The sequence below is a fragment of the Scyliorhinus torazame genome, chromosome 27 (genome assembly GCF_047496885.1).
Source record: "Scyliorhinus torazame isolate Kashiwa2021f chromosome 27, sScyTor2.1, whole genome shotgun sequence".
Classification (NCBI taxonomy): Eukaryota; Metazoa; Chordata; class Chondrichthyes; order Carcharhiniformes; family Scyliorhinidae; genus Scyliorhinus; species Scyliorhinus torazame.
The window spans coordinates 14,620,357-14,645,432 of record NC_092733.1 but is presented as its reverse complement, the minus strand read 5'-3'; the positions used below and the strand labels follow the sequence as shown (position 1 = coordinate 14,645,432).

Here is a 25,076-nt window from a genome sequence, read left to right as displayed (position 1 = left end):
ATTTTTGTCAGTTTAATTGTATTACTGTTAAATAATGAAAGACAACGTGTTAAATTTACAAACCGCATGACTGCAGTTTATTGGGCTCAGCCAAGTTCGTCAGGTGTTTGAAAATAACATCTAATTTCACTTGTGTTGTACCTCCGGGTCAAGTGGGGCTGGAATTGACCGCGCACTAGCCCAGGGGGCCGTGACAGAAGGTTGCGGTTTCATGTCCCACTTCAGAGACCGGAGCTCAAAATCGGGAACAGCGCTGAGGGAGCACTGCAACGCCACAGGTGCTGACTTTGGATTGAGACACTAGACCAGGCCCTGTTTTCACTCTCAGGCAGGCATTAAAAATCTGAAGAAGAGCGAAGGAGTTCTCTCTGGAGTCATCATCAATAATTATACCTCCAATGTCACTAATAGATATCCTGCTCATTTCCACATTGCCATTTGTGGGAGCTGGTTGTGTGCAGAATTATCTGCCGCGCTCCCTACATGACGGTCATACAAGGATCTGGCAAATGGGACTGAGTACAGTAACGCCCACACCACGATGCAAGAGAACACAACTCACACCCAGGAACAGTCTAGTGTTGGACGAGTGTACCAGCCAACATGGAGACAGATCCTAGCTTGTACCCAAGAGTGAATAAAGACTTACAGTTAACCGAAGTAGGACAAGAAGGGTCCTTCAGACCGATCGAACCGTCCAACAATCATTCCACTTCAGCAGCGATTCATTGGCTGTAAAAGGGATTTGGGATGTCTCGAAAGGTGCTATAGAAATGAAAGTTATTTTCTCTTTAATGAGCCAAAATGGTGTCCCAGTAAGATTAGATAGCTCAACACTGACCAGCCTTGAACCAAGGAATCTTCCTGTTTCTGGCACCCAGGGGAAAAGGCAGCGACCCAGCTGAGGGCCCAGTTTTAAGGATTTTCCAATGGAAAAAATATCAGGCATTCTTTTCAAATTGTGAATCTTACCATCTGCGTTCTGGATTTACAGCAATCAACGACAAAGGGAAACCTTTAAGGTTGAAACTGCGGAGTTACCGGACCCGTGCACGCACCCAGGAACACCAGAAATCCTGCAGCTCCTGGTCCCCACTCTCAGTAGTTTCACAATGTTAACTTTGCAGCAGTCAGACCAGCGAGCAGGGGATCTGAACACCTCCATTGCTCCAACCACATACTACACCCAGTGCTGACACGGAGATCCACACACATTACATAACCCAGAAAATATGAATCCTCAAGTACAAATATTAGGTCAGGGGCGGGTTTGGAGAATAGTTTGCCGTCACGATGCACAACTTAAAGAGGCAATTACATAACATCTACAGCACATGTAACAAACCTATATTTATGTAGCACCTTCAATGTCATGAAATGTCCCACGATGCTTCACAACAGTGTTATAAGGCAAAGGATGACACCAGGCCACTTAAGGAGAGATTAGGTCAGTTAACCATAAACTCGATCATAAAGATAAAGGACTGTCTTAAATCTCTTCAGAAGGAAATAGATACATTTCTAGAATGTATCTATCTAGCTATGAAGAGAGGTCAAGTAGATTAGGATTATTTTCATTAGAAAGACGGAGGTTGAGGGGGGACCTCATTGAGGTCTACAAAATCATGCGAGGTATAGACAGGGTGGATAGCAAGAAGCTTTTTCCCCCCAGAGTGGGGGACTCAATTACTAGGGGTCATGAGTTCAAGATGAGAGGGGAATTTAAGGGAGAAATGCGCGGAAAGTTCTTTACGCAGAGGATGGTGGGTGCCTGGAACGCATTGCCAGCGGAGGTGGTAGAGGCGGGCACGGTAGCATCATTTAAGATGTATCTAAACAGATACATGAATGGGCAGGGAGCAGAGGGATACAGATCTTTAGAAAATAGGCGACAGTTTTAGATAGAGGATCTGGATCGGCGCAGGCTTGGAGGGCCGAAGGGCCTGTTCCTGTGCTGTAATTTTTCTTTGTTCTACAGTTGTAGCCATCTGGGATGGCCACTTCCAGAATGCAAAATGGATGCTCGCAAAGACTGAAGGGAACTATGGACAATGTTGAGAGAGCAAGCAGGCACAAAGCCTGTATGCATATTGAAGAGACAGCTCCCAGACGGGACTGAAACTGTAGGTCAATTAACATATTGATGGCCCATCTCCGGGAAAAAAGGAAAGACACTCAAGCAACCGATCTAGCTCCAGACATCGTGGCGCCAGTTCCCCAAACCGAAAGCGTAAGCAAAGCCAGGCCAACGGTCACCTAGGACCCGCCCAGCCAACAGGGCACCCATCCCTTTATTGGTCAAGATCAATACGAGTGATCAGGAAAGGGCCCAATTAATTGGGGCCAAGTTCAAGGCCCACCCAAAAGCATGCGAAGCCCCTTCGGGTATAAGGCGGTCCCGAGAGAGTCGCTCTCTTGGAATTGGCTCTCAAAGCGGAGAGACCCTTCCACCAGAAGCAAGTAAGTCCAAGGTCAACGCTCGCTTCCAGACGGACGGCCTTAGCTGTTCTCCCGTACCACTTCGAACCCAACAGCCTCAGATCCGAACAATGGCCATTGTTCCTCTGACTGAGTGGGTTAAGTATAGGCGTTAGCGTTAGAGATAGTTTAGTTTGTAGTATTTTGTGCATGAGTAGATATTACTGTGTGTGTAAATAAATAGTATTGACTTTGAACTAACCGGTGTATCGGCTCTTCTGATCAGTATTCGGGTTTGAGCCTTGTGGCGGTATCGAGAGATACCTGGCGACTCTAAAGCAAACATAATTAGGATTAAGGAAGGCGACCATATTGACCGCCACATTTCGAACCAGAGAAACAGAGCAACAGAGTCTAAAGGCATTGAGACGTATGGTGAGAGCGGAGTATTAAGGATCCACCAATGCTGGAGTGATTAAAATCGGGGGGTGCTCAGAATTGGATGAGCACAGGTATCAGAGGGTTGGGGGTTAATTGCAGAGTCAGGGAGGGGTAAGACCAGGAGGCGCAAGAATGAGAACCGAAAAAGAAAGATGTTGCTCATGCGGGAGGAGGTTACTGAGCGACAGGGGTAATGGGGGCTTGCGGAGAGATAAGACACGGGCATTCTGGATGGCCTGAAGTTTATGGAGGGGAAAATGCGGGAGAACAGTCACATAGCTGAGACTAGAGGTGACAAAGGAATGGAGGAAGGTTTCAGCATACAGATGAGTGGAGATAGGGACCAAGTCGAGCAATGCCACAGAGGTAGACATCGGAAGTTCCACTGATGGCACTGGCTGAATATGAAACAAGCCATTCGGCTCAACTTGTCTCGGCTGCTGCTAGCCCCACAGGAGACTCCTCCTGTTCCAATTTGAGCATTTGTGGCTACGTCTGGACATCACACTGGGGAAAGATGTAAAGACCTCGGGGGATGGACAGTAGAGATTTACTCGCATGGCACCAGGTACTGGAGATACCTGGGGCGGTTCTCCTTACGGCAGAGAAGGCAGAGGGGAGATTTAAGGAAGGTGTTCAAAGCCTTGACATAAATGAGTGAAAACGGTTTGTACTGACAGAGGGTGGGTAACCAGATTAAAGGGATTGGCAAAAGAGGCAACACGAGGAAACATTTTGTATTTAACCCCGCAGCAAGTTTTGTTCCCTGGAATACGCTGTCCGAAAGGGCGTTGGAAACCGTAATGGTAACTCTTTCAAACAGGAATTAGATAAAGACTTTAAAAGGAAATTAAATATTACAGGACTATCAGGAAAGAGCAGGGGAATGTGACAAATTGGATAGATCTTTAAAAGAGCTAGCACAATCGCAGTCGACTGAATGTCTCCTGTGCTGCATCACTCTAACATATGATCCCAATCTGTAACATATGATTCCAATAGGACTTGCTACAGTTGTATAGAGCCTTGGTAAGGCTGCACTTGGAATTTTGCGCACAATTCTGGTCGCCACACTACCAGAAGAATGTGGAGGCTTTAGTGAAGGTGCAGAGGAGGTTTACCAGGATGTTGCCGGGTCTGGAGCGTGTTAGCTATGCAGAGAGGCTGAATAGACTCGGGCTGTTTTCATTAGAACGCCGGATGTTGAGGGGGTGACCTGATAGAGGTCTACAAGATGAGGAGCATGGATAGAGTGGATGGGCAGGCACTTTTTCCCAGGTTGAAGGGGTAAGTCACCAGGGGGTTTTAGGTCCAATGGGGCAAAGTTTAGAGATGTGCGAGGCAGGTTTTTTTTTTAAAAAAACACAGTGGTGATGGTGAATGCCAGGAACGTGTTGCCAGGGGAAGTTGTGGAGGCAGATACATTAACTCTGTTTAAAAGGCCTCTCGACAAATACATGGTGTGGTAAGCGATATTAGGGGTATCGCGGTACCTAGGTGGGATGTACCTTATACTGTAGTATGAGTGGTGGAACCTGCCTGCTGGTTCCGCCCAGCAGGCGGAGAATAAGAGTCTGTGTTTCACCCACAGCAGTCATTCTGTACCGGAGCTCCTGGGGTAACTACTTGTCCATTAAAGCCTTCAATTGGACTACAATCTCGCTTCAGTAGTGATTGATCGTGCATCACATGGATACGATGGGTGTAGAGGGATACGGCATAAGGAAGTGCTGAGAGTTTTGGCCAAGGGTGGTATCATGACCGGTACAGGTTCAGAGGGCCAAAGGGCCTGTTCCTGTGTTGTATTGTTCTTTGACTTTTCCCATTCTGCACCATTACCCCACCCTCCCACCCGTCTGGCCTCTCTACCATGGATGTACTGAGCACAAACGCACCAATGCTCTCTCCACTTTAATGTGTTCCACATTCTCAGCATTCTCCACAGAAATAAGATCCTCCGATTTACTTAATCTGTAAGCGGCCATGTCTCAGTCACCATTTTCTCCATCCCAAGAAACCCCTGCATTGTTTTAACAAACTGCCTTCTTTCCAGGAGTCAAGAGTCCAAGCTCTGGAGGGGGGGAAGAGGAGATTCCCCCGCAACCCCTCAGAATGTTAAATTCTGATCCAAGTCCATTCTGAAGTTGCCCAGGATCTGACAGCCCCCTTGCATCAGAGATCAAAAAAGCATTGGCTTTTTGTCACCGCAGACGACCGGAGGATTGGATTGGATTTGTTTATTGTCACGTGTACCGAGGTACAGTGAAAAGTATTTTTCAGCGAGCAGCTCAAAAGATCATTAAGTACATGGGAAGAAAAGGGAATAAAAGAAAATACATAATAGGGCAACACAAGGTATACAATGTAACTACATAAGCACCGGCATCGGATGAAGCATACAGGGTGTAGTGTTAATGAGGTCAGTCCACAAGAGGGTCATTTAGGAGTCTGGTAACAGCGGGGAAGAAGCTATTTTTGAGTACGTTCGTGCGTGTTCTCAGACTTCTGTATCCCCTGCCCGATGGAAGAAGTTGGAAGAGTGAGTAAGCCGGGTGGGAGGGTCTTTCATTATGCTGCCCGCTTTCTCATGGTAGCGGGAGGTGTAGACGGAGTCAATGGATGGGAGGCAGGTTTGTGTGATAGATCGGGCAGTGTTCACGACTCTCTGAAGTTTCTTGCGATCCTGGGCCGAGCAGTTGCCACACCAGGCTGTGATGCAGCCAGATAGGATGCTTTCTATGGTGCATCTGTGAAAGTTGGCAAGGGTTAATGTGGACATGCCGAATTTCCTTAGTTTCCTGAGGAAGTACAGGCGCTGTTGTGCTTTCTTGGTGGTAGCGTCGACGTGGGTGGACCAGGACAGATTTTTGGAGATGTGCACCCCTAGTAATTTGAAACTGTTAACCATCTCCATCTCAGCCCTGTTGATGCTGACATGTTCGATACTTTGCTTCCTGAAGTCAATGACCAGCTCTTTAGTTTTGCTGGCATTGAGGGAGAGATTGTTGTCGCTGCACCACTCCGCTAGGTTGTCTATCTTGATTGATTGGTGGACTGGTGGATTGATTGGGTGGACTGCAACAAAGGAGATTTGCCAGCTGGCTCGTCCCTCCCTCTGCACTCCGTCAACATCCTGATTCAAGCAAAACATTTTCTGAGAAAAAAAAAGTGTCACGTGTTCCTCGCTGCATCAACACAGAGGAATAGACAGGCCCAGCGGAAATTAGGGACCATTTCCTATTATCCCTGCAACACTCTTACACACCATGCAAGGCTGCTGTGCTGCTTGTTCAAGTTTCCAAAAGACTGAGATGTGAACATTCCGGAAGCTTCACTATGAGGATCAGCACTGCGCTCTTCCCCTCACGATTTACAGGAAATTGAAGCGTGTTTTAGACACGGATCTGGAGGACGCCACTCAGAGCATGCTGACAGGAAAAGGCAAACAATAGCTTCCTTCCCAGCTTCGCCACATCTCAGCCACATTTCTGTGGAGGCCCAACAAACTTGGGGAAAAGACATTTATTTCCATAATCATTCATGGCCACAGGATGGCTCCGTGTGCCCTTTGAAGTTATTGTCATGCAAGGAAAACGGCAGACAATTTGTGCAAGCAGTCCCCTCACAAACAGAAATGGGATAAAAAGGTTTAGCCGGAACACTGGGAAGAGTCTTAAAAAAATTAATTTATGGGCGCGGTCAGTGCGGGCAAGGCCAGCAATTGTTGTCCATTCCCAATTTCCCTCGGGCAAACCTTTGGGAACTGCTGCAGTCCATGTGGTGTAGGGACACCCACAGTGTCGTTTGGGAGCGTTTGATTCAACGACGATGGAAGAACTGCTGCACAGCGCCAGGGTCCCAGGTTCGATTCCCTGGTCACTGTCTGTGCGGAGCCTGCACGTTCTCCCCGTGTCTGTGTGGGTTTCCTCCGGGTGCTCCGGTTTCCTCCCAAGTCCCGAAAGACGTGCTTGTTAGAGGAATTGGACATTCCGAATTCTCCCTCGGTGTACCTGAACAGGTGCCGGAAATGTGGCGACTAGGGGCTTTTCACAGTAACTTCTTGCAGTGTAAGCCTACTTGTGACAATAAAGATTATTATTATATATTTTCCAGCCAGGGTGTGAGACGTGGAGGGGAACTTGGGAGGCAATGGTGATCCCATACATCTGCCACCCTTGTCCTTCCAGATGGTAGAGGTTATGCGTTGGAAGGTGCTGTTGGAAGAGGTTTGGCGAGTTGTTGCAGTGCGTAATGTAGGTGGTACACACTGCTGCCACTGTTGGTGGGAGTGAATGAGGCGCTGACCAAGTGGGATGCTTGTGCTGTATGGCGTTGTGCTTCTGGAGTGGTGTCAGAGCTGCAGTCACCCAGGTTAAGTGCAGAGTATTGCATCACACTCCCACTTTAAAGAATGTGCAAAGGTTTTGGGAAGGCAGGAATTAAGTCACTCGCCACAGAATACCTGGTGAGCCATGGGAACCTTTTATATCTGCCCGAGGGAGCATTTCAAAATCTCATGTGAAAGAACGCACACGTGACAGTGTGACGCTCCCTCAGTCTATTGTGTCCAAGTCCCTGGAGAGACTTGAAACTGCGACCCTTCTGACTCACAGGTGTAGCCATCTCAGATGGCCACCTGCAAAGGACCATGGGAATTATGGCCATCCCAGGACTCAGACAGACTCAGAGCTTGTGTGTGTATTTGCAACCCAGATAGCTGACGCGATCGAAACCCCCGCTCGTTTGCATTCTAATGGCCCATTTCCCCAGAACATAAGGACTGTACTCAGGTAACCGATACAGATGCAGACTAACCGGCGCCACTCCCTTTGCTAAGAAAGCCCAATCAGCCAAGGTCAATGACCGCTCAGGACACGCCCAGCCATCAAGGCACCCACCCCTTTATTGGCCAAAATCGAAGGCAGTGACCGAAGCCTGTCGAATTATTGGGTCCAAGTTAAGGACCGCCCCAAAGAGCGTGAAATCCCAGAGGGATAAGTGATACAGCCATGTGCTCGGTCTCTCTTGGATCCGGCCTGTGCCAACCCAAGTGCAGCATAACGACCAGACAGACAAGTTCAAGACCAGCGATCGCTGCCAAACGGATGAGCCCAGCAGAAACAGAGTCACTTCTTCCACCCAGCCACGCAAGATCCGGACAAAGGCCTTGTCCATCTGCATAGAGCCAGCTGCCCTGAAGTTAAGTATAGGTTATTGTAGTTGTTAGGTGTAGTTTAACATGTAGTGTTTTGTGTTGCCTGTCGAAGTAATCCTTGTGTGTAAATAAACCATCTTTGAACTTGAGCTGACTAATTTCATAGAATTTACAGTGCAGAAGGAGGCCATTCGGCCCATCGAGTCTGCACCGGCTCTTGGAAAGTGCACCCTACCCAATCCCACACCACCCTATCCCCATAACCCAGTAACCCCACCCAACACGAAGGGCAATTTTGGGACACTAAGGGCAATTATAGACACTAAGGGCAATTTAGCATGGCCAATCCACCTAACCTGCACATCTTTGGACTGTGGGAGGAAACCGGAGCACCCGGAGGAAACCCACGCACACACGGGGAGAACGTGCAGACTCCACACAGACAGTGACCCAGTGGGGAATCGAACCTGGGACCCTGGAGCTGTGAAGCAATTGCGCTAACCACTGTGCTACCGTGCTGCCCACACAATTGGTTGTGTGGTCCTTTGATCGATATCCGGGAAAGCCTTGTGGTGGTATCATTTGATACCTGGCGACTTTAAAAAGCATCATTATTAATTGGCAACATTATTGGTGCCGATTGGCAACACAGGCGAGAACGTTACTCACCAAGCTTTAATAATAGTAATCTTTATTATTGTCGCAAGCAGGCTTACATTAACACTGCAATGAAGTTACTGTGAAAAGCGCCTCGTCTCCACATTCCGGGTGTTCAGGTACACAGAGGGAGAATTCAGAATGTCCAAATCACCTAACAAGCACGTCTTTCGGAACTTGTGGGAGGAAACTGGAGCGCCCGGAGGAAACCCACGCAGACACGGGGAGAATGTGCAGACTCTGCACAGACAGTGACCCAAGCCGGGAATCGAATGCGGGTCCCTGGCACTGTGAAGCAACTGTGCTAACTACTGTGTTACCATGTAGCCCTATTCCTACTTGGCGTAGGAGTTGAAGAGGAACTGTGGCCAAACCTTGGCTTGCAGGGGAATTTAGAGATATGTTAGATTCAAGGAAGAAGCATACAAATTAGCAAAAAATAGCAATAGACCTGTGGATTGGGAACAGTTTAAAATTCATCAAAGGCAGAACAAGGGATTGATTAAGAAAGAGAAAATACAATATGAAAGCTAGTGGGGAACATAAAAGAACATGAAGAGAAAAAGATTGACAAAAACAAAAGGTAGATTCTTTACAGTTAGAAACAGGAAAATTCATAACGGGGAACAAAAAAATGGTTGAGGAACTTAATTTGGACTTCACAAAGGAAGACATGAATAATGTACGGAGTTCTGAGTAACACAAGTTTTAGTGAGGAGCTGAAGCAAATCAGCTTTAGTAGAGAAATAATTTTGGAGAAATTAATGGGATTAAAGGTAATCTTCATTCCAGAGTACTTAAGTGGTCCGAGATATTGGTGGTCATTTTCCAAAATTCTTTGGACTCTGGAATGGTTCCTACAGATTGGAGGGTAGCTAATATAAGCCCACTATTCAAAAACGGGGCAGAGAGAAAACAGGGAACTATAGACCAGTGAGCCTAACGTCGGGAGTAGGAAAGTTGCTAGAGTCCATTATCAAAGATTGCATTGCACAGGGTTTGGAAAGCAATCGGCATGGAATTACGAAAGAGAAATCATGCTTGACAAATCTACTAGAATTCTTTGAAGATGTTACTAGTAGAGTTGACCAGGGAGAACCGGTGGATGTGGTTTATTTAGACTTCTGAAAGCCTCCGACAAGGTCACTTATAGTAGATTACTGTGTAAAGTTAAAGCGCGCAGGATTGCGGGTGGTGTCTTGAGATGGATAGAAAGCTGGTTAGCAGACAGAAAGCAAACAGTTGGAATAATGGGTCTTTTTCCAATTGGCAGAGAGTGACTAGTGGGGTACCGCAGGGACCTGTGCTCGGACCCCACTGTTCACATTATATATTAATGATTTGGACGAGGGAACTAAATGTATTATCTCCAAATTTGAAGATGATGCAAAGTTGGGTGGGAGAGTGAGCTGTGAGGAGGATGCAGAGATGCTTCAGCGGGATTTGAACAGGCTGAGTGAGTGGGCACATGCATGGCAGATGCAGTAGAATGTGGATAAATCTGAGGTTATCCACTTCAATAGCAAAAATAGGAAAGCAGATTATTATTTGAATGGGTGTAAATTGAGAGGGGTGGATACTCAGCGAGACCTTGGTGTCCTCGTGCATCAGTCGCTTAAAGTAAGCGCGCAGGTGCAGCAGGCAGTAAAAAAGGCAAATGGTATGTTGGCCTTCATAGCGAGAGGATGAGAGAATAGGAACCAAGAGGTGTTCTATTGCATTTGTATAGGGTGTTGGTGAGGCCACACCTGGAGTATTGTGGGCAGTTTTGGTCTCCTTCTCTGAGGAAGGATGTTCTTGCTATGGAGGGAGTGCAGCGAAGGTTTACCAGACTGATTCCTGGGATGGGGGGATTGTCATATGAGGAGAGACTAAATCGGTTAGGATTATATTCATTGGAGTTTAGAAGAGTGAAAGGGGATATCGTAGAAACCTTTAAAATTCTAGCAGGAATAGACAGGGTGGATTCAGAAAGAATGTTCCAGATGGTGGGGGAGTCCAGAACTAGAGGTCATAGTTTGAGGATAAGGGGTAAACCTTTTAGGACTGAGGAGAGGAGAAACGTCTTCACCCAGAGAGTGGTGAATCTGTAGAATTCACTCCCACAGAAAGTAGTTGAGGCCAAAACGTTGTGGTAATTTCAAAAAGGAATTAGATAGAGCTCTTGGGGCTAAAGGGATCCAAGAGTATTGTGGGTAGGAGGGTATGAAATCAGGGTATTAAATTTGATGGTCAGCCATGATGATAATGAATGGCAGAGCAGGTTTGAAGGGCCGAGTGGCCGCCGCCTGCTTCTATGTTGCAGTGATGAGTCAATGGCCTCTTAACGCACCGAAAGGTTCTACATTTGAAAAGAGCATGTTAAAAGCTCGGAAAACCAGTGCCTATCAAATGCGAATCCTGTTGTTTGAAGGCTGCAATCGAATTGAATTGCTAAGTCAAGGCTTTGGTATGTTTGCTGTGCAAATGTGGTACATGCTCCGCATAATGCAATTTGTTTACTTTCATTTTGAACTGCCCAGTTAATGGCCTAGTCACTCGATTGTACTAAATAGTCGCAGGATGGAAACTCACACCACGATAGAAGGCACCCAGTCAGTTAACCTACACCCCCACCGAAGCCCAGCCAGGGACACCTCCAAACAAAACCTGATACACAAATTCCTCACAGATTAGGAGGTCCTGTCAAATTACCCAATGCTTTGCAGAGTGAACTCTCCTCCTTCATTTCATTGATTTCTACACCAGCCCAGCAATGCGACCCCGTTTCTTGAAAATCCTACAGGCCCTCGGACCTTCAAAGTGCCTCACATAAGACACTTGTTGCAAATCCTGGAGTTAGCTTTTTGCCCACGAGGGTTTTTTTTCTCTGAAGCGTCACAATCACAGAATCTCACAAGTGCAGAAGAGGCTCTTCGGCCCATCGAATCTGCACCAACACGAGAAAAACACCTGACCTACCTACCTAATCCCATTTGCCAGCACTTAGCCCATAGCCTTGAATGTTATGACGAGCTCATCCAGGCACTTAAAGGATGTGAGGAAACCCGCCTCTACCACCCTCCCAGGCAGTGCTTCCAGACCATCGCCACCCTCTGGGTAAAACTGTTTTTCCACACATTTCCCTTCCCACCCCCCCTTAATCTCCTGCCCCTCACCTTGAACTTGTGTCCCCTCATGACTGACCTTTCAACTTAGGGAAGCAACTGCTCCCTATCCACCCTGTCCATGCCCCTCCTAATCTTGTCCACCTCGATCAGGTCGCCCCCTCAGTCTTCTCTGCTCCAGCGAAAACAACCCAAGCCTATCCAACCTCTCTTCATAACTTAAATGTTCCGTCCCAGGCAACATCCTGGTGAATTGCCTCTGCATCCCCTGCAGTCAATCACATCCTTCCTATTATGTGGCGACCAGAATTGCACACAGTACTCCAGCTGTGGCCTCACCAAAGTTCTATACAACTCCAACGTGTCCTCACTGCTTTTGTGATCGATGCCTCGATTGATGAAGGCAAGTGTCCCATATAGCTTTTTCACCACCCTATTAACCTGCCCTCCCGCCTGCAGAGATCAATGGACAAACACTCCAACATCCCTTTGCTCCTCGGAACTTCCCAGTGTCAGGCCATTCACTGAATACTTCCTCGTCACATTATTCCTTCCAAAAAGTATATCAACTCACTTTTCTGATTAAATTCCAGCTGCCACTTACCTGCCCATTTGACCATCCCGTCTGTATCTTCCTGTAACCCCAGACACTCAACCTCACTGTTAACCACCCGGCCAAACTTTGTGTCATCCGCAAACGCACTCATCCCACCCCCCACATGGTCAGCTATGTCGTTTGTATAAATGACAAACAATAGGGGAGCCAGCACAGATCCCTGTGGTAAGCTCCTGGACACTGGCTTCCCGACACTAAAGCAGCCGTCTGTCATCACCCTATGTTTCCTACACTAAGCCAACTTTGAATCCACCTTATCAAATTACCCTTACCCCATATCCCATGTGAATTTGGCATTTTCATAGAATTTACAGTGTAGAAGGAGGCCATTCAGCCCATCGAGTCTGCACCGGCTCTTGGAAAGAGCACCCTACCCATGCCCACACCCCCACCCTATCCCCATAACCCAGTAACCCCACCCAACACAAAGGGCAATTTTGGACACTAAGGGCAATTGTAGCATGGCCAATCCACCTAACCTGCACATCTTTGGACTGTGGGAGGAAACTGGAGCACCCGGAGGAAACCCACGCACACACGGGGAGAACGTGCAGACTCCGCACAGACAGCGACCCAAGCCGGGAATCGAACCTGGGACCCTGGAGCTGTGAAGCAATTATGCTAACCACTATGCTACCGTGCTGCCCTAATTTGCCTTCTTTATAAGTCTCCTATGTGGGACCTTGTCAAAGGCTTTGCCGAAATCCATGTAAACTACATCAACCTCATCTACACACCTGGTCACCTCCTCAAAAAATGCAATAGAATTTATTAGACATGACCTCCCCCTGACAAAGCTATGCTGACAATCTCTTACCTCTCCAAGTAGGGATTAATTTTCTCCAGTAGTTTCCCTACCACTGGTGTGAGACTCACTGCTCTGTAGTTCCATGGCTCATCTCTACGACCCTTCTTAAATAGTGGGACTATATTAGCTGTTCTCCAGTCAAAGAACAAAGAAAAGTACAGCACAGGAACAGGCCCTTCGGCCCTCCAAGCCTGTGCCGACCATGCTGCCCATCTGAACTAAAATCTTCTGCACTTCTGGGGTCCGTATCTCTCTATTCCCATCCTATTCATGTATTTGTCAAGATGTCCCTTAAACGTCACTATCGTCCCTGCTACCACCACCACCTCCGGCAGCGAGTTCCAGGCACCCACTACCCTCTGTGTAAGAAACTTGCCCCGTACATCTCCTCTAAACCTTGCCCCTCGCATCTTAAACCTATGCCCCCTAGTAATTCACCCCTCTACCCTGGGAAAAAGTCTCTATGCCCCTCAATTTTGTAGACGTCTATCAGGTCGCCCCTCAACCTCCGTTGTTCCAGTAAGAACAAACCGAGTTTATTCAACCTCTCCTCATAACTAATGCCCTCCATTCCAGGCAACATCCTGGTAAATCTCATCTGCACCCTCTCTAAAGCCTCCACATCCTTCTGGAAGTGTGGCAATCAGAATTGAACACTATACCAGTGGCCAGAGAAGAATTAAAATTTTGGATCAGAGCCCCTGCAATCTCCTCCCTCGCCTCCCACAGCACTCTGGGGCACAATAGCTCTGGACCTGGAGACTTGTCCACTTTTAAGCCTGCCAACACTCCCAAAACCGTGTCATGACAATTTGCTCAAGAACCTCACTGTCTCTCTCCCAGAGTTCCATTAGTACACTCTCGTTCCTTTGGATGAAGGAGAATGTGGGAAGGCAATGCTGGTGACACACCCGTCTCTGTGGGGTTGCCAATTCTGGTTGGATATATTCCTGGATGTTTCCTTACACGAGGTCTCGTCTCTAACCGCTCTACCCTGCCCCCACGAGCCATTGCTCACCCCAAACGTCCACCCTCCTGAAATTCGTAGAGAATTGTCCACGTTCAGTCCAACAGGTCCACGCCACTCTCGGTTCTGCTCATGCCTCCTCCCAGCTTGCTTCAACGCCTGCATCTCCGTATCCTTCCCCGTGTACTGGCTTCCCTGTAAATACTTCAATGCTATTCACCTTGATCACCCCGTATGCCTAATGTTAGGCACATGAAAAGCTTGTCATCAATTGAAAAAGTGATCGTCCGAGATTAAAAGCAAGAATGTTGAGCATCACCAACCTTGCATAACTGCAGGCTACTAACTTTTCATGGCAAGTAATTTGTTTCCCAGTTTCTGTTGAAAAGAATCCACATTTGTTTTAAGTTATTCTAGATGGTCTTCCCTTAAAAAAAAAAATCATTTTTGAGACCATTCATTTGAGAAATGTGCACTCCAAAGATGCAGAACAGTTGAATACCGTGATGATGGTTTAAATATAATTTGCAATGGACATACCCTGCCAGTACCCATGTTGTTCGATTTATACACTGGTGGTTTCTTTATTACCATCTAATTTTTATTAACATTCAAACTAGGAAGAAGGTTTAAGCTTTTGCGACAGTTTGAAGGACAGTGCACTATCTTCCCTTGGCCAATTGAAAATTGACAGGTTTAATTACTGGATCATTTCTGACCACCAGTCCCAACTCCAGTATCTAGCCTGCAAAATTGTTCAAAGCAATGATGTTAACATCCTGATAACTTTCATCAGAAGACTTTTTAAAAATTTGTTGAAGGGACGTGGACATCGCTGGCTTTGCCAGCATTTATTGCCCATCCCTAATTACCCTTGAGGGGGTAGTTAAGAGTCAACCGCATTGCTGTGGGTCTGGAGTCACATGTAGGCCAGACCGGGTAAGGACGGCAGATTTCCTGCCCTCAAGTGCATTAGTGAACCAGATGGGTTTTACGACAATAGACCATGGTTTAATCGTCATCATTACACTTTTATTAAGTTTAAATTCCAGGGCAGCATGATGGCACAGTGGGTAGCACTGCTGCCTCACGGCGCCGAGGTCCCAGGTTCGAATCCGGGTCACTGTCCGAGTGGAGTTTGCACATTCTCCCCGTGTTGGCGTGGGTTTTGCCCCCACAACCCAAAAAGATGTTCAGGGTAGGTGGATTGGCCACGGCAAATTGCCCCTTAATTGGGAAAAATGAATTGGGTACTCTAAATTTTTTTTTTTTTAAGTTTAAATTCCACCATCTGCCAAGGTGGGATTGAACCCGGGACCCCAGATCATTATCACCCTGCTTCTCTGAATTACTAGTCCAGCGACAGTACCACTATGGCACCGCTCCTATTACAAAACGGCTCCTAGAAGGGGTGCACGCTGATTCCTGGGAGGAAGGGGTTAGCGGAAGAGGAAAGGTTCAGCAGGTTGGGCCTATAGTCATTGGAGTTTAGAAGTTATGAGAGGGAATTGTTGAAGCATGAAAAATCCCAGGGGGGCACTGAGAGATCGTGCCCCTTACAGAAGACTAGAACTAGGGTGGCACAGTGGTTAACACTGCTGCCTCACAGTGCTGGGGACCCGGATTCGATTCTGGCCTTGGGTGACTATCTTGGGTGTGGCGTTTAAACTTTCTCTCCATGTCTTTTTAAAAATAAATTTAGAGTACCCAATTCATTTTTTTTCCAATTAAGGGGCAATTTAGCATGTTCAATCCACCTACCCTGCACATCTTTTTAGGTTGGGGGGGGCGAAACCCATGCAAACACGGGGAGAATGTGCAAACTCCACCCGGACAGTGACCCAGAGCCGGGATTGAACCTGGGACCTCAGCGCCGTGAGGCAGCAGGGCTAACCCACTGCGCCACCGTGCTGCCCTCTTTCTCTGCGTGGGTTTCCCCCGGGTGCTCTGGTTTCCTCCCACAGTCCAAAGATGTGCAGGTTAGGTGGATTGGCCATGCTAAATTCCCCCTTAGTGTCCAAAGATATGCAGATTATATGCGGTTACGGGAATAGGAGAGGGGAGGGGGAGGGGTGGACTTAGGTACAGTGCTCTTTCGGAGGGTGGGTGCAGACTTGACGGCGATTCTATGATAGGGGTCACGGTTTAAAAATAAGGGGTCACCCATTTAAGACCGAGATGAGGAGAATTCTTTTCTCTCGGAGGGTAGTTGGGGGAATTCTATTCGCCAGCGAACAGCAGAGACTGGGTCATGGTCGATTCTTGACGGACAAAGGAGTCAAACGGTAAAGGGGGAAGACAGGAAACTAGAGGCGAGGCCACAAACAGATCAGAATGATCTCATCAAAGGGAGGAGCAGGTTCGAGGGGGCAAATAGCCTACCCTTGCTCCTAATTTGTACGTTCTGGTGTATATTGCTCCAAGCAGTGTCCGAGAGGTTAACGTTCGACTCCCAGAGATTCCAGGCCAATTTTGGACAATTGACAAGTCCATCGTCACTGGAACACATTTTCACTGCACTGATTAGTAAGTTTGCAGACGACACAAAGGTTGGTGGAATTGCGGATAGCGATGAGGACTGTCTGAGGATACAGCAGGATTTAGATTGTCTGGAGACTTGGGCGGAGAGATGGCAGATGGAGTTTAACCTGGACAAATGTGAGGTAATGCATTTTGGAAGGGCTAATGCAGGTAGGGAATATACAGTGAATGGTAGAACCCTCAAGAGTATTGAAAGTCAAAGAGATCTAGGAGTACAGGTCCACAGGTCATTGAAAGGGGCAACACAGGTGGAGAAGGTAGTCAAGAAGGCATACGGCATGCTTGCCTTCATTGGCCGGGGCATTGAGTATAAGAATTGGCAAGTCATGTTGCAGCTGTATAGAACCTTAGTTAGGCCACACTTGGAGTATAGTGTTCAATTCTGGTCGCCACACTACCAGAAGGATGTGGAGGCTTTAGAGAGGGTGCAGAAGAGATTGACCAGAATGTTGCCTGGTATGGAGGGCATAAGCTATGAGGAGCGATTGAATAAACTCGGTTTGTTCTCACTGGAACGAAGGAGGTTGAGGGGCAACCTGATAGAGGTATACAAAATTATGAGGGGCATAGACAGAGTGGATAGTCAGAGGCTTTTCCCCAGGGTAGAGGGGTCAATTACTAGGGGGCATAGGTTTAAGGTGAGAGGGGCAAAGTTTAGAGTAGATGTACGAGGCAAGTTTTTTACGCAGAGGGTAGTGGGTGCCTGGAACTCACTACCGGAGGAGGTAGTGGAGGCAGGGACGATAGGGACATTTAAGGGGCATCTTGACAAATATATGAATAGGATGGGAATAGAAGGATACGGACCCAGGAAGTGTAGAAGATTGTAGTTTAGTCGGGCAGTATGGTCGGCACGGGCTTGGAGGGCCGAAGGGCCTGTTCCTGTGCTGTACATTTCTTTGTTCTTTGTTCTATTTGAGAGAGCAGAGCAGCATCCCATCCCCTCAATATAAAACAGCAGGAAGCATTACTGACACAGCTCGCTGGCACCAGATTGAACAAAATCATCAGTTACTGAAGACTGTCACACTCCCACACTCGGAGCAAAAGCAGAAATGCTGGCCAGTATTTATCATCAGCAACTGCTTGGCATTGTCGATCAATTCTAATGAACTTAAAACACTCGCTCAATTTTCGAAAACTCCAGCAATCGATCGGCTACAGTGGCAGGAAGGGTGGACATTTAAAAAAAATCAGCAGCCCCTCAAATGATGTGACGATGGCTGTCGGTGTTCCAGTCCAATTAGAAGTCTCTCGCACCAGCTCGCTTCTTCGAAATGTCTCTATTGAAACCTGCGCTGGGGTCAGGAGGGCGAATGAGCCATACTCCCAAGATTGAGAATGGGCTGACAGTGGGACACCAGAGGCCTTAAAAGGTCGGGATCATTCGGGATTCAATTGTTGCGGTCCTGAGGGAGCTCCCTGAAAAGGTGGCGGAAATAGATTCCAACGTAACTTACTGGATAAATAGCTGAATGGGAGAGACTTTCCATGGCAGCAGTGAAACTAATTCAACCGCTCTTTCAATGAGCTGGCACTGGTGAGATGAGCCAAATGGCCTCCATTTGTGCTTTAAGGTCCTATGAGTGCCATGATATTCTCAAGAGAGATAATATCCTGGAAGTCGGACCGGCCTTATCCATTCTCCTGACTTATCTCATGTGTGAACAGGTCCACAGGCTAGGAGACCAAATGCAGTGAACCCTGTGGAGGGGCCGGTTGGAAGGAAGATTGATTTCAGCAAAGCAAATTCTCTTCACATTCTGATTCAGAAACGCCACGAGTTAACCAGGCGAATGAGAAAATATCCCAATACACATGGAGGTGAACACAATTTGACACGTATCACACCACATAAAGATATACCAGGGCAGCTGACCAAAAAGCTGGTCAAAGTCAACTCTGCACTGACCCTCCGGCTGAGCACCCCACCCAAGCCCCGTAACCCCACTTAACCTACACATCTTTGGACACTAAGGGGCAATTTCAGCAAGGCCAATCCACCTAACCTATGGGCAGCACGGTAGCCTTGTGGATAGCACAATTGCTTCACAGCTCCAGGGTCCCAGGTTCGATTCCGGCTTGGGTCACTGTCTGTGTGGAGTCTGCACATCCTCCCCGTGTGTGCGTGGGTTTCCTCCGGGTGCTCCGGTTTCCTCCCACAGTCCAAAGATGTGCAGGTTAGGTGGATTGGCCATGATAAATTGCCCTTAGTGTCCAAAATTGCCCTTAGTGTTGGGTGGGGTTACTGGGTTATGGGGATAGGGTGGAGGTGTTGACCTTGGGTAGGGTGCTCTTTCCAAGAGCCGGTGCAGACTCGATGGGCCGAATGGCCTCCTTCTGCACTGTAAATTCTATGAACCTGCATGTGTCATTGGACTCTGGGAGGAAACCGGAGCACCCGGAGAAAACCCACGCAGACACGGGGAGCACGTGCAAACTCCATACAGTCACCCAAGGCCAGAATCGAACCCGGGTCCTTGGCGCTGAGGCAGCAGTGCTAAACACTGTGCCACCCCCAACATTAAAAGGTGATTTTTTACAAAGTTCATTTGACTATCAGTCAGACCTTGCTGAAAATATATTTTTTAATAAAATTGTTTGGAGGTGGTGGGGGGATGATTTGTGGGGCTGGCAAAGGTCACGGGGGGGGTCAAACACATAGAATTTGCAGTGCAGAAGGAGGCCATTCGGCCCATCGAGTCCGCACCAGCCCTTGGAAAGAGCACCCTACCTCAAGCCCACACCTTCTCCCTATCCCCATAACCCACCTAACCTTTTTTGGACACGAAGGGCAATTTCTTGCGGCCAATCCACCTAACCTCGATGAGAATTCTAACATCAAGTCTTTGCACGTACAGAAACCAACGTAAGTGGGCACACACTGGGGTGATGGACAGGTGGGACAAGTCGCAAGTTAGGATAGGGAGGCAGAGTTTGTGAGCTCTAATTTAGGAAGACTCGAAAGGAGCAGATGAACAAGGAGGATTATTGAAATAGTGAACCTTGGAAGTAAGAGGGCTGCAGTACGATAGTGAAACATGTACTACACAGGGGCCAGACTGTGCCGTTTTTCTTCACATCTTTACACGTCCCCAGTTAGACTTCAGACTGCTGATGGGCTGTGCACCTGCAAAGCACCAAACAGCACTGGAAGAGTCCAGAGATCTATAGAATTTCCAAGTGCTGCATGCCAAAGGCCTGATGAAGGCTCGCCCGTTTCTACAGCAAAGTGGCGGCCTTCGAGAAGGATACCAGTTCAAGGGTTTAATGGATTTGCAACGCTCCAGGATTGTCCTGGAATTAAAAATTAATCTCCAGGTCACTGTCACAAGAAAGCCCAGAGTTAATCATTGTGGGATTGTTTTTTAAATTTCAGTTTATTGGTCCTGAAGGTGGGAAGCAGAGGTTTGGATGGTGCGGTTAGAGTTGGCGGTTACGTTCTAATAAGTCGAACCAGAGTCTCGGGGTAAGGGGGCCAAACATTTCGGACGGAGATGAGAAATTTCTTCACTCGAAGGGTTGGGAATCTTTGGAATTCTGTACCCCAGAGGGCTGTGGATGCTCCATCACTGAACATATTTAAGGTTGGGCTGGAGAGACATTTGGTCTCTCAGGGGAATTGATAGACCAGGCGGGAAAACGGAGTCGGAGCCCTAAGATCAACCATGTATAGGGTGGCACGGTAGCACAGTGGTTAGCACTGTTGCTTCACAGCTCCAGGGTCCCAGATTCGATTCCCGGCTTGGGTCACTGTCTGTGTGGAGTCTGCATGTTCTCCCTGGGTCTGCGTGGGTTTCCACAAGCCCCGAAAGACGTGCTTGTTAGGTGAATTGGACATTCTGAATTCTCCCTCCGTGTACCCCAACAGGCACCGGAATGTGGCGACCAGGGGATTTTCACAGTAACTTCATTGCGGTGTTAATGCAAGCCTACTTGTGACACTAAAAGATTATTTTTTAAAAATATATAAATTTAGAGTACCCAATTATTTTTTTCCAATTAAAGGGCAATTTAGCGTGGCCAATCCACCTACCCTGCACATCTTTTGGGTTGTGGGGGCGAAACCCACGCAAACACGGGGAGAATGTGCAAACTCCAAACGGACAGTGACCCAGAGCCGGGATCGAGCCTGGGACCTTGGTGCCATGAGGCAGCAGTGCTAACCATTGCGCCACCGTGCTGCCCAACTAAAAGATTATGAATGATGGAACAGTCCCAATGGGCCTTGTGGCCTACTCTACCTCCTATATGTTCTTAGGCTCCACTTTATTCTTCTCAATAAGTGGATTTTCTGAAATTGAGCCCATTTTTGTCCAGAATTCTACTGAACAGAGACTTGACCACATTTGAGGAACCCAATTCTTTATCTTTATAATCTTTATTGTCACAAGTAGGCTTACATTAACACTGCAATGAAGTTACTGTGAAAATCCCCCAGTCACCACACTCCGGCGCCTGTTCGGGTACACGAAGGGAGAATTCAGATTGTCCAATTCACCTAACAGCACATCTTTCAGGACTTGTGGGTGGTCTAATACGACAGCATGATATTACGGTATCCACTGCCACTGAAGAGTAAGAATTTTGTAAGGACGTACTTCAACTTCACACAAAGGCCAATGGGGCATTTTTATAAACTGTGCCAACTCTTGGCATTCAAAAGAAAGACTTGCACCTTATAGCGAGTCTTTCATGAGCTGGGAGGGAGAGGCTGCCGTAAAGTGCTTTACAGCCAATGGAGGACTTTTCTTTTAAGGTGTAGTCACTATTTTAAAGCAGGGAAGAGTTGCGAATGCAGGAATCAGGCCGACGCCTGGTTACTCAAGGCAATAAGGTTTGTTGCATTTGGCAACAATAATCAAATAGTTTTTAAAATAGTGCTCCTCTGTAAAAGCTGCATTCAAATAACAGAATGGCATCATTGCTTCTGACTCTGTCGCAAAACACCTGGGGCAACGGAGTCCGCTGACAGCACTCGCGTCTCGGAGTCACAAGCTGCTGGGTTCAAGTCCCACTCGAGGACCCGATGACAGAACTCTCGGCTGACGCTCCAACCCAGCACCGGGGAGGGGGGGGGGGGGGCGCACCGTAGGAGGTGTCACTTAAACCGAGGTCCTATCTGCTCTCTTTAAAAAAAAAGGATCTTGCGGCACCAATTGGGAGAGCAGGGAAGTTATTTCACGTGCCGTGGACAATATTTACCCCTCGAGCAACGTCATTAAAAAAAGATCAACCCCGCACGGGCAGCACGGTGGCGCAGTGGGTTAGCCCTGCTGCCTCACGGCACCGAGGCCTCAGGTTCGATCCCGGCTCTGGGTCACTGTCCGTGTGGAGTTTGCACATTCACCCAATGTCTGCGTGGGTTTCGCCCCCACAACCCAAAAGATGTGCAGGGTAGGTGGATTGGCCATGCTAAATTGCCCCTTAATTGGAAAAAAATGAATTAGGTATTCTAAATTTTTAAAAAACGATCACCTGCTCATTGCTGCATGGCTGTGTGTGGTATCTTGCAGTGCACAAAATGGCTGCCACCTTTGTCCCATTACAACAGTGAACATACTTCAAAAAAGTACGTCGTTGATTGTAAAGCGGCCTTGGAGACGTCCAGTGGTGGAATTGGAGTTTTTTAGCCCTTGGGTGGTTCGCCTACATGAAGAATCTTTCGCCAGCAAAGTCGACAAACAAAGGTTTAGAAGGAGGCAGCGTTGCGCTCTGCGACAGCACCTGGACAACCAGTCTTCCCGTTTTAACAACCTTATTTCCAACAGGACAGAGCTTAGAAGGGAATCTCTTGCGTAATAAATGCTCTTGGGGAGATATTTTAGTGATAAAACTTCCATTTATTGAGCATAATAATATAATACTAATTGCTTGTCACAAGTCGGCTTCAATGAAGTTACTGTGAAAAGCCCCTAGTCGCCACATTCCGGCGCCTGTTTGGGGAGGCTGGTACGGGAATTGAACCGTGCTGCTGGCCTTGTCCTGCATTACAAGCCAGCTGTTTAGCCCACTGTGCTAAACCAGCATAGTTTACATATTAAAAGTCCTCAGGGAGTGTTAGCAAAATTTTGATACTGAGCCAAAGATACTGGGAGAGGTGACCCAATCTGTGGCCAAAGAGGAGAGAGAGAGAGAGAGAGAGTGACAGCGCAGTTTAAAATGAGAAGAACAGAGCCATTAGCCGTGATATTGTGGCACAATCATGGTTGAGAACTTTTAATACAACAACCAAGCTGCCATTGCCCCATGTACCTTTACTGGGTTGTGGGTTCAATTAGTGTTATAGAACAACAGAATCACAACAGTGCAAAACGAGGCCATTCAGTCCATCGGGTCAGCACCGACACTCCGAAAGGGCATCCTACCTAGGCCCACACCCCCCTCCCCATCCCCGCAACCACACACAACCTGCGCACTAAGAGGCACATTAACATGGCCAATCCACCTCGCATCTTTGGACTGTGAGAGGATCCCGGAGCACCAGGAGGAAACCCACGCAGACACGGGGAGAACGTGCAAACTCCTCACAGTCACACCCAGGGTCGGAATTGAACCCGGGTCCCTGGCGCTGTGAGGCAGCAGTGCTAACACCTGTGCAGCCACCGTTATATATCAGAAACATCAGAGCAGACAGTTCTCTGCATCCAAAGAGCAAAATCTCCCGCGCCATGGCAGTGTCTCCTTAAATTGAACAGTGTTTATATTTCCAAGCCCCTTTAAAAAAGCAGCTGGCTAAAGAGCTGTTTGAGGCCATAGGTGCACACGCAGACAGAGATATTCAAATATTCTTTGTGGGAGGTGGGGGGAACACAGTCCATACAATTGAAGCCAAGAGGTGCCGATACCAAATCGGAGGTGGACTTCACAATTCAAGATAGGCTGCTGCTGACTTCGACTCATCCAACTGATACGTTCATTGCACCAAAACCCCCATGTTCAACAGCTTGAGTCAAGACAACCAAGACATTACGGAGCATTGTAGCATTCAGCTCTAGTGTCATGACCACAGCAGGCGGTGGCACAGTGGTTAGCACTGTGGCTTCACATCGCCAGGGTCCCAGGTTCGATTCCCGGCTTGGGTCACTGTCTGTGCGGAGTCTGCACGTTCTCCCCGTGTCTGCGTGGGTTTCCTCCGCTTTCCTCCCACAAGTCCCGAAAGACGTGCTGTTGGGTGAATTGGAAATTCTGAATTCTCCCTCAGTGTATCCGAACAGGCGCCAGAATGTGGCGACTAGGGGATTTTCACAAACCCGAGTAATAGAAGTGTAAATAGTTTAATAAACGTGTTGAAGTTATCTCCACGTCTGAACCTTCCTTTGTCAAGTGCACCACAAGGAAACCGCTTATGTTACACCTACAACATAACAAATCACTTGTGACACTAATAAAGATAATAGATGTCATTTGCAGAGCAAGAGAAATTTGTCTTCCTGATCATAGCCAATTTTTGGCAGAAAGCTACTGATCCCAGGAGCATAGAATCCCAGTAACATTTTTACACAAAGAAAATCTGAAGCACAAAGTTAAAGTTACAATTCTGGCCCTGGATCACTGTCCGTGTGGAGTTTGCACATTCTCCCCATGTCTGCGTGGGTTTCACCCCCACAACCCAAAGATGTGCAGGCTAGGTGGATTGGCCACGCTAAATTGTCCCTTAATTGGAAAAAATATATATAATTGGGTACTCTAAATTTATTAATAAAAAGATGAAAGTTACACTGTTTAAATAATCATACAGAACATCCCACCCAAAAAACCCACTTAGTTAGAACACACAAGTGAACTTCTTGATAACACTGCCCTCGAGATTTGTAAAATCCAGAACTGCTATCACTTTAGTAAAGAGACACAACACAACTTCTCCAACTCTTCCACTCCACTGCGGGGATCCAGAAAATTCAGAGTCTGCTTTCTGACACAAAGACATCCCTGCTTTCTGGTTGGCTGTTTCAGATTTTGTACCGTCTCTCAACACAGAGCAGTCAACCAGACATCATCCCCACACAGCCAACACAACTCAACAGCTCTCCTTCAATATCCTATTTCCCCTTCAATCCCTTTGTCTTCGGCACCTCTCTGAACCCAGTTATTCCAAAAATATTGTTTCAAAAAATCCAATCTCACATCCTTCCATGTTGAATTTAGCACAGGAAACATGCGTCTTGGCTTACGTGGTCCCAAGGAGGTGGTTTAGTGAAAGGACACAATAGGGACCATTCAGCCCTCGAGCCTGCCCTCCACTGATCTTCTATCTCCATTCCACTTTCCCATGATCTGCTTATTGGACAAGTCTTGAATATATTCAATAATGGAGTATCCAAAGCCCTTTGGGGTAGAGAACCCCTAAAACCGGATTTAAAAAG

At 47.5% G+C, this 25,076-nt stretch overlaps 1 protein-coding gene and 1 long non-coding RNA gene across 3 annotated transcripts in view; one reads left to right on the top strand and one right to left on the bottom strand.

Annotated features, from left to right (window-relative positions):
* LOC140403225 (uncharacterized) overlaps window positions 1–25,076 on the top strand; it is a 58,058-nt gene that overhangs the window by 2,134 nt on the left and 30,848 nt on the right. The gene's annotated exons all lie outside the window — the stretch shown is intronic.
* rab3da (RAB3D, member RAS oncogene family, a) overlaps window positions 1–25,076 on the bottom strand; it is a 72,423-nt gene that overhangs the window by 38,583 nt on the left and 8,764 nt on the right. The window contains exon 1 of one of the 2 annotated variants that reach the window (XM_072490982.1): window positions 2,681–2,751. The exons of the other annotated variant lie outside the window; for it this stretch is intronic. The gene's annotated coding sequence lies outside the window, so the exon portion shown is untranslated. Of the gene's footprint in view, window positions 1–2,680; window positions 2,752–25,076 lie in introns of those variants that run through there. 2 annotated transcript variants of the gene reach the window in all.